This window comes from Neopelma chrysocephalum, unplaced genomic scaffold (genome assembly GCF_003984885.1).
Source record: "Neopelma chrysocephalum unplaced genomic scaffold, ASM398488v2 Primary Assembly neopelma1_97, whole genome shotgun sequence".
In the NCBI taxonomy this organism is placed as follows: Eukaryota; Metazoa; Chordata; class Aves; order Passeriformes; family Pipridae; genus Neopelma; species Neopelma chrysocephalum.
This window is the reverse complement of record NW_020897760.1, coordinates 1,240,069-1,250,444: the sequence shown is the minus strand read 5'-3', so window position 1 is coordinate 1,250,444 and position 10,376 is coordinate 1,240,069. Positions and strand designations below refer to the sequence as shown.

At 44.9% G+C, this 10,376-nt stretch overlaps 1 long non-coding RNA gene across 1 annotated transcript; it reads left to right on the top strand.

Annotated features, from left to right (window-relative positions):
• Positions 1-334: 334 nt before the first annotated feature.
• LOC113972806 lies at positions 335-1,353 on the top strand. Its single transcript, XR_003536011.1, has 3 exons — positions 335-493; positions 925-1,143; positions 1,244-1,353. It is a non-coding gene; the product is annotated as an uncharacterized LOC113972806 (long non-coding RNA).
• The last annotated feature ends 9,023 nt before the right edge of the window (positions 1,354-10,376 follow it).

The following is a 10,376-nucleotide window of genomic DNA, read 5'->3' as shown; positions in this document are numbered from 1 at the left end:
CAACGAAAGGCCTGTAGTCAATATCTTTGTGGAATTAGTTCCCGCAGGGAAAATGTATTACACACAAAACTTTTTTATTCTTTTTTTTTGTTTAATGAAAAGATAGCAAAGAAGCTGTCTGGGAATGATTTGTAAGTACAATAAACCTCACAAGAGGATGATAAGCAAAGTATTGTAAGAGAATCGTGTCAGAAGTACAGCAAAATAAAAGAGAAACATTTCACATTTGTAGTTACTGACAATGTGTGTTCTTAAGTATCATGTCACATTATAAAAGAATCCTTGTTTTCCTTTCCATCTTTCACTAATATTCCTATTAATCTATTCCAGATTTCTTGATTCCAGCATTTGAAGCCATATCAGTCATCCTTCGCCCACTTGAAATTCAACTGGAATTACACCAGTGTGTCCAGGGTTCCAGAGTGGAACCTGAAGGTGAGGTTTGAACTCCCCAAGGATTACTAGAATCTGTGCATCCATGAAAAGACCATGTGTAAATCTGATTTCACTGTAGATATTTAAATTATAAGATGGAGAACAATTGCTGTTACTTTTAAAAGATAAAAGATTTAGACATATCTTACACAGTTCTTTAGAAAAGGGATTCTCTTTAACTTAGGTGAGGACTTATCCACTTGATGTGTCTTTCATTTTCTAGTGGAATTTCAGGAGTAAGCGCAATACGAATAATAACATGTTTCTTTAAAATGAACAGGAGATATGAGCATAAATCTGAATTCCCTAAAAGAAATTAGCCACGGCATAGAGAACAGGCACATACAAGACAGACATGCCTTGTGCTGTGTGATAGGTGTCCTGTAAAAGTCAGCTTAAGAAATACAGATATTGGCCAATGTGCATGTGAAAAATTTTACTTTACACTATCCTGTAGCAAAAAAAGGATCATTTTCCTTTTGTTCACAGGTCCATGAAAAATGGTTGATAAATCTGGTGATCATGACAGGACACTATTAACAATTAAGGCTGGTTTCAGTGTTTGTGTTTGCAGCAGGACTAAGAAAAGACACCAAGGACAGGAGATAATGGATGGTGCTCGATGGGATGGTTTAGTTGAGTCAAATCCAGTGCTGATCTGTGGCTTTCCCTGCTGGAATCAGGCAGGTCATCATGGAGTGACCCAAGGTATGTCCATAGGCAGTGGGATACACATCCCCTTCCAGGGGCAACAGGTTAGACCAGTGCATTTGTGCCAGTCTTTGCAATAACTCTGTCTGCTTCTCAGGCTGCATTTTTCCTTTGCCTTAAGAGGAAAGCAATGGATCAGGGAGCCTTAGGGAATGTGGCAGAGAGCACTGCTGGAGGCAGGAATGACACAGGGAGCACCAGGAGGTGCAGGTCAGCCTTGTTCAGATCATCTACTTCAGTCTGTGGTCTGGGAGTAGTTTGAAAATTGGCAGGAGAGTGTGGAAAATATAAAAGGAAAAGCCTTGAAACAGACCACAATTCTTTCATATGTGTATTACACTGGAATTATTTATATATATATATGTATATGTATATACACCAGGAGGACTCTGTTCTTTACATCCTTAAATTACAGACCTTCATAACAAGTAATGTCACCCTTCTGGAAAAAAGAGGGTGATAGAATGGGACACAAACACCAGCAACTACTTAATAACACATGCAAATATTGGCACGCTTGTTATGCCTTATATTTGTTGTTGTTGTTACTTTATTTTTGGAACTGTGTGCTGGCACTCCAGCATTGCCTTACATTTGAGCTCCATTGTGCACTTCGAAGGCCTTAATTTAATGAGCAGACGTGGTGCAGTCAGAGGGAGAAGTGTGTAAGTCACACAGTGTGGGTATTTACACTTCACATGCTGAGCTTTGTAGTCATCCTTTGGGAGGAAAGAGTTACAGTTATTTTATCTCTGTCTTTCTCATTAGCTCCAGAAGGAAGTCTTGGAAAGAAGGCAATGGATTTACGGCTCAGTTCAGGTTGGTTGTCCTTTTGCAGAACGTCTCAGGTAATTTCAGGTGAAACTCCTCTTTAACTTCAAAGTTCCTCGCACAGACTTTGTTTGCTTTTTCCAAAAGGAATCAACTAACCCAATCCTCAAAAAACCTGACTCAGGGAGGAGGCTATTAAGGCAAAAGTTTAGAAAACTGAACAATAGTCCACTCAATAATCCATGATCACACCACCTGCAGGTAGCCCCGGCCCAAGTAGGAGTAAATAGTCCTGCAGGGAAGGGCTAAGGCACCGTCAGGATGAACATGGGACATTTCACCACCCTCCTAAACATTCTCATCTTTGTAGCCAGGCATGGGAAGCAGTAGAATCCTTCAGTCATTAGAGGAAGGAGAACATCAGAAGTTTTGCAGGAGAAGAACAGATCCAGGATTGGTGCTTTGACAGGTTCACAAGGTGGCCTCTGCATCTGCCTTTACAGTGTATTTACTTACCAGCCTACCCAGGGATTTTGTTAAGGATTTGGCATCTTAAACAGCTTTTTATTCCAACAACATTTCAATTCACCCTGAAGACTCTCAGTTAAGACAAACTGAACTGGGTGGAATTTGCATGGAAGTTATGGGGTTTGGGTATCGGGTTTATAGCCTGATATTGTACTATCTCCCATCTCGTATTTTCCACTCATTTTGCATGTAAAACTTTTACTGCTATCAGAATGAGTTTAGGGGGCCACTAAAACTGAGACTATGCCCCCAGGACCCAACATGATGTAAGGGACCCCCTTTACTTAGAACCATTTGGCTGCACTAAATCTTGATGTTGAATGTTTGGGTTAGTTCCCCCATAAACCTCGTCTGCTGGATTTATATATTTGGCTCCTTTTATTTTGACTCTGGTGGCTAAATTTGCAATGGGCTTTAAATGAATGCAATTCCACTCACACCAGCAGCACAGTGGGTATTTCTGGTTGTGTAAATACAGGGATGTATGAATAGTCTGGGAGGATGCTGAGGGGACCCACTTGGTGGGGTTTCGGTGAGATCCAAAACTCCTCAGCACCTCCAGGGAGAAATTCCAGCCCTTCCAACCTCCCCACAGTGTCTGTGGTCCCTTTCTATAGCCTTTTGTCCCAATCACAGCACACAGTGCATTTGCTTATCGCCTTTTTAATCACAAACTCTGAAATATTTATTTTCCTGTGTTCTAAAAGCACACTTCTCTCTGCAACAAAGAATTATGTCAACTAGGAGGATGATGGAGATGTATTTTTCCCTCTACAGCTCTGTGAAATTAAGCTTTTTCTCACATGGGTGTGGGGTTTTTAAATAAAGCAGTATTTCAGTAATGGCTTCAGTGGGATTTTTTAATTCTTTTCCTCTATTTAGAGTTGGTGGGTTTTTTTAAATCCATTTCAATTCCAGTGAAAATGCCTCTGATCTGATAAAGGAGATGAAGTCACTGCATAGGCTTACTATTTTATTTCCATAAGGTTTGAAAGTTTTGTTCCCTGCAGTGTTTTGGAGCCCAGGAGTATTCATCTGTTTTGTAAAAGGAAAGTTCTACAGAACAACATTTGGTCACTGTTGTCTGAATTTCATTATTCTGTTCTCCAGACTAGCAGAGGGGAAAAGTGCAAGTTAGCTGGGTCACAGTCTGAAATGTGAGAGCAGTCAACTTTTTCTGAAGTTTATGGGAATGAAAGGAAATTTAATACTGCTCAAAAGCAAGATTTAAAGTTGCATCATGTGAAAACAATTGGAGAAGTTTAATCCCGAGGTCTTGGGTTATTTGGTAACTTACATGACCATTTGTCAGCCTGCAAAAGATGGAGTTGGCTTTGCCTCTGTTAACAGTTGGCCTCTGTTTTGGAGTGGTTAGGGAACAAACACAAGTTATATTGGGTTTATAGACCCTACTAGTTCTATTCTTCTTTGTCCTTTCAGCCCCTGACATGTCTGCTTGTCTCCAGTGTGGATCTCCCACCGATCTGGGCAACACGTGCTGACAAGCCTTTCATGTGAGAGGGGCTGCGGGGCCTGACAGCTTCTCAGCCTTCTGAAAAGCTGAATACATATCCATAATTTAACCTTTACCTCTCAGGCCTCATACATCTCATTGTATGTGAAATAAAAGCCATGGGACCCCGGGATGTAACTGAATACTTCACGTTTTGTAATGATTCCAGTGCATCGTTTATGCTAAAAGATGTTGGTGAAACACTCTTTACATTTATAGCAGTTTCTATGGAGTGAATTAAAGTGAAAATCTACAGAGCTTTAAATGCATAAAAATTAGAGATGTCTTCAAGAGTGTTCCAGCAAAAATATCTTTTTTAGCAAAGTCTCTTGCTGTTAGGAAAATTCCCTGGAATTTTCCTGCCTGTGTATTCTCCTACCACGGATACGTCCTCTCTGGTTTTGGCATCAGCACCATCTGTGTTTGGCCGTCACTCACAGGCTCTCCAGAGAGATTTAAAATAATGGTAATCATCATTAAAGTAAAAAAAATGGTGTCAAAACTTGTTTCTGAAGGACATTTCAAATGTTGTTTTGAGGGAGACTAACTTTTCAGAAGATCTTTGGGGTGTGTGCAGGGTTGTGGCCGTGGAGCTGCTGCACAACTGGACAAGTGAGGTTTAATCCATCCAGCTCACGATGGAGCCTCTTCCATTTTTTTTCTCTGTTTGAATCTGTTTGTTTCTCAGATTCATTTATAAGTTGCTTTTACCAGCTCTGAAAATTGGGGTTTATGGAGTTTCTTTTCCACCTGATTGTACAGTAACTCCTCAGACATCCACACTGGAGCTCCACAAAGGGAATTTTAGTCAGTGCTGGAAGTAAGGACCAGAGGAGGGTTTGTAGATGATGTTAAATACTGATCCTGAAGTCTTGAGTTCCCATAGTACTGCAAAAGAGAAGGAAGTCTAGAGGGGAAACATATTGTGTATGGAGGTGGCAAGTTGGGAAACTGTAAAGGAGGCTGAAAAGGAGGAAAAGCCAGAAACAAAGAAGGGAAAAAGGAGAGAAGAAACTCCAGAAGTTCAGATGAAGGATCCCGTGTGCAAGCTGAGCTACAAACCATTGTGCACAATTGTGCAGGAATTAGTGCACAGTGAGAGGAATCTGTTGCATTTCCCTGCATCTACAAAACCATTCCTATGAAACATCGAGCACCAGTTTGCTGTAATGGCAGAAGAAATCAGCACTATGTGATTTCTACAGGAGCAGAGCTATTTCTGTGCCTTCTTCCACACACAGTAAGTTTCCCAGGCATACATGAGGACATTCAGCTACTCTGGCTTTTCAAGGCCTGTACCTAAAATTGAAAAATGCAGCTCAGCTGCTTTTTATAAGATATCTACAAGAGCCAGTTCAAAGCTGAACATCCAAGAGCTGCTTAAAAACTGACTTTGATTCCCCCTGATAGAGAGCTCACCAGTGCAGCTGGGGAGCTGAAACCACTGATGTCTACTTTCACTGCTGCTGCTCTTTAATTTGAACTGATCTATTCCATCTCTTTTTATTTTGAGAAAGCAGAAAAATAAAATGTCTTACATTGCTCATACTGCCATAAATGTTATCAGCAGTAACTGCCTGAAATGCTGCCAGGAGCTGCACTGTCCCACCTGCTGCTGCGAGCGAGACACTGAGGAACAGCCCTGGACGTGGCACACATTTCTGCTTTGCAATAAAGTAAAAAATAAAGGGCTTCAATTTACATTGAATTTCTCTACTCTCCATAAAACCTAATAATTCACCTTCCACTAAAGCAACAATTTTATCGGGAGGACACTCAAAGCTAAAAACCAGAGAGTGTGGGGTGTGCTCTGACCTCTTGGAACTGGTGGGAGCTCAGGTGAAAAAGGCACTTAACTGGGCTGTATTCATTTTAGCATTCCAATAAACTCCAATTTAGATATTTAAATAACACCTACATACTAATTAACTTCTTCAGCCTAAGCTGCATATCACTGATGCTTCCACTTTGCTTTGGAAAAGGCTGTGCTTCACCCTGGGTGACATATGTACCTGGAACTAGGCAGGACCATCATTTAACTATATGTATATGTATTTCTTTCTCTGTCATTCCAGTGGCCAAACTCTCAAACAGTTGGAATTTCTTGCAAAGGGAGAAACACCTGAGCCAAATTAAACCACAGCATTGTTTAAAAATCACATTCTTTCATGTTGTGCCACGGACTGTAAGAGCTGAGCTGCTGATTCCTGCCCTCATAAAGCTTTTTCTTTGAGGCTGACTGTAATTACAGAGCATTTTAACACTTTTATCTTGGGGCTGCACAGGGACAGGACAGATTTCTAGACCCTGTCTCCATTTTTTTAATGAGAGGCTCTTTGCAGGCAGGTGACCCCAGAGGGGAAGGCAAAGCTCCTCTGGGCAGCCCAGGAGCAACTGTCCAAGTCCTCCCTCATGGATGTGGTGGAGCTGATCATTCCCGAAGATCTCCCAGCCCCACCATGGGGGGTTAATGGCATTGTGAAGGGACACACATGACTGCGAATTTGTGCCAGAAACAACACAAGCACTCTGCTTGTGAACTTCCTAAACTCCTCCGCTTCCCTCCAGCTCCCTTCATCTCCCAGGAGCACTGGATAAACATGGAGTCAAATGATTCAAAGCTCTGCACACTTGCTCACTGTGACACAGGGCTTTCTTTGCCTTTTATTCCCTCTACAACTTACCTTCTTTCTTTTGTGCTGTGGATGCAGGAGGTTCACCAGGACTGGAAAGAGTGGAGGAGGGACCCTGGGGACAGGAAGGATTTTTTCACCAGCCTCTGCCTTGTAGTATAATGGCCCATCTTCGCGAACGAAGATTTGGGGAAAGGTCTTTTACCTTTCCAGCCTGCGCAATGGATTTTTTTAGGTGAGACACAGCCTGCGCTGAACTGAGCCCACCCTTTAATCCTAAGGTTCATCTGCCGGGGCCAAGCAAGCTTGGACAATGGCAGTGAGGTCCTCAGGACGTAGGTTTGTTTAGAGTGTCCTTCTCATAGATGGATGGCCACACAGGGCTAACGACCTCCATCAGGCCAGGAGACCGGGATTTGAACCCGTGGTCACAGCAGTGAAAGTCCTGCACGCTAACCACTAGTAGAAGGGGCCTTAAGACCCATCCAGTCCCATCCCCTGCCATGGGCAGGGACACTTTTCACTAGACCAGGCTGCTCCGACCCCCATCCAACCTGGCCTTGGACACTTCCAGGGATGGGGCAGCCACAGCTTCTCTGGGTAACCTGTGCCAGGGCCTCACCGCCCTCACAGCCAAGAATTCCTTTTCAACATCCCATTTCATCCCAATGCCCTTTTAGGCACTGGAAGGGGCTCTAAGGTCTCCCTGAGGCCTTCTCTTCTCCAGGCTGAACACCCCCAGCTCCCTCACAGCAGAGGCTCTCCAGCCCTTGGAGCATCTCCACATCATCACTCAGATGCCATATGAACCATCCCAACAGCTGCAGCCTTGGCTCCTCTCACACACTGTCACACAAGCCTGAATGAATTTCAGACCTGGACTGTTGCTCCTCACTAGGATTCCTCATCCTAATTAAAACTTAATTTGTTCCCTGCAATCAAGCTGTGTATGTGTAGCTGAGTGTTCATCCACAGAGGAGAGTGGGAGTTTCCAGAACTGAAGTGCAGGTGGGATGCTGTGAGCAGCAGGTTCTGTGCTGACCTCTAAAGCCATTTCCCAGATTAGGGAATGGGGCTGTTATCCCTGTTAATTCTGGCTCGGAATCACAACCTGTGAAAACAAAGGCAGTAAAACCAAATCCCTCCCTGTTTTGGAGCTTTAATCCCTTCCAGTCTCCATACAGACCCCCCCACTGCTCCCACCTCCATCCCAGCACCAGCTCCTGATCCCGTCCCGTTCTTGCCAGGCTTCCCTGACCTGCTCCTTATCCAGATCCTGCTCCTTGCTGGTCCCACTTCAGCATTTCTGGGATTTTTTCAGAGCCTCACAGAGGTGGGGAGTGCAGAGGAACACTAAGGGAAGGGATGAGAGCAGCTCTTCTGATGGTGGAGAAAGTGCAGAGACACCGGGATGTGCTGATGGTCCCATGTCCCTGGTCAGTGTGTGAAAACACGGAGGGAACAAATGAGAACTGGTTGATTGGATTTGGTAATTTGTTTAACTCACCTGCAGCCACTGTCCCCACCTGAGCCTGGGCACAGCTCTCAGTGCTGTGAAGGGAACATGCCAAATAACACAATTTTTTCAGTGGTACCTGGAAATTTTCCCCCAAACTCTGCATGCTGAAGATCTGGGGATTAGACTTTGGATTTATCACATGGAATTACCCCACCAATAACAGCACTGTGCAGCATTTCCCTGAACTGTTTTAGCTACTCTCAAAGTGACCTGTGGTTTACCAGTCTGGGTTTCAGCTTTGTGCTGTGGAGTCCACACTTAGGGCCCAGCTGAGCAGCTGGTGCACTCACCAAAGGCTTCAGAGATGCAGGAATTGTGACTGAATCCCTGGATTACTGGTGAAATCATGCTGGAGTGAGGTGTGCCAAGACCTTGGCTCGGTTGGAGACAGCCTGGAGACTCTTTACCAATGCTGCCATCTAGAGAGAGAGAGTCTCTTCCAGGGTGGAAGATCCTACAGACAACCAGGTTTAGAGCTTTTCTGCCTGGACCACAAGGTGCATGTGCAGTAAAACCATCACCCCGTGTGCTGGGACACTCTGGACACTGGTTCCTGCCAGCTCCACTTCTGGCCATGGCACCTCTGTGTGAAGCCCTGGATGGGACAAGGAACCCCTGAGCTCTGCTCCAGGCTCAGCTGTGGCTGCTCTTCCCAGACAGCTCCTGTGATGGCTTTTCCTTTCTGTGTAGTGAAACTGCAGCCATGAGATCCTGCATTACGTAACCACGGGATAAAGCTTAAAACATAGGCTGGACACACATCTGGATCTAATTGGGCTCCTCTGGGACAGGAGTCCTGCGCTTTGGCCTGGAGAGAAGCAAGGAAAGAGCAGCAGTAATTTTTCATGCAAATTTCCAGCTGCAGAGGGGTCTGTGCAAACCCTCTGTGGCCACAGCTTTGGCAAAGGTGGCCCATTAAGTGCTGCATGGGCTGACGGTGCTCCCGCTCCTGCAGTCACTGACTGGGAAGGGATCTGCTGGAAAAGTGGGTTTCCTGAGAAAATCAGGAGTGACTGAAGCTCAGAAGTCTCCTGTACCCAAAGCTGCACTGTTTATCCTGAACCACCAGCCACTGTCCCTTCCTTTCTGTCTGGTCAGGGACTGCTGACACTGGGGCAGCTGCCAAGAGCTACATCCTGCTCAGTGACCCCACAGGCAAATCCGCCCAGGCTTCCCCAGGAGAGATGTCTGGCCTGCAGCCATGGAATCACAGAATCACCGAGGTTAGAAAAGCCCTATAAGATCATCGGGTCTAACCATTAATCCTGCACTGCCAATGCCACCACTAACCCATGTCCCCAAGTGCCACATCCACACAGCTTTTAAATCCCTCCAGGGATGGGCACTCCACCACTGCCCTGGACAGCCCCTTCCAGTGCCTGACCATCCTTTCCATGAAGAAATCCCTCCTGATGTCCAACCTGAACCTCCCCTGGTGCTCTGCCTCTCGTTCTGAAGGTGCTGAAAGAAGTCAGGAGCCCCAGGAGAGGAGAGCTGTTAGCACCAGTCAGCCCCAGTATGGGCAAAGAGCAGCTTTTAGCCCAGTTTGACTGAGCAGTGCTCATGGTTCCATTAGGAGGAGCCCAGGACTGACCTGCTTTAACGAGAGGCCAACCATAAACTCTGGGGTCACTTGTTCATCCAATGCTTAAAAGGCAAATTAGAGCAGCCAAATTGTTTTCCCCCCACTAATCCCAGCTTTCTGCTTTAGTGCTCTGCATTGGGCTGTAGGGAAACCTCTGGGACACCATCCTGCCAAGGGAAGTGCTGGGCAGGCATGGAAAACACGGCTCTCCCAACCTCAGGCACAGGTTTTTCCTGGGTCCTACTCAGCTTTTAGCCTTTATTAACACCTCCTCTTTTCTCTTTACCACTAACCCTGATCTGGATCATTTTATGGAGCAGCTTTAGGGTACTAACACAATTTACAAACTCCATTATTTGTAATTCCAGTTGTTCTTTATAATCAAATCAGATGCTCATTGGTGCAAAGCTAAATTCTGTGGTCCCTTTGAGTGTTTTATAATTGCAGCTTTACATTGTTTTCACACAGCTAACATCAAACAGCTACACCTGTCTCCAAAGTGACCCTCTCTGTGCCCTTGGATAAGACATTGCACATTAATGCCTGCAAATCTGATTATTCCAAGGCTCTTACTGTCCACATTCAACCAAACAAGCTCATCAAACCCATCTTTTTGGGAGCCGCGATGTGGGCTCCCAAATAAAAGAGCCCTGAGCAGTGACTGTGACCCATCACTTTAAT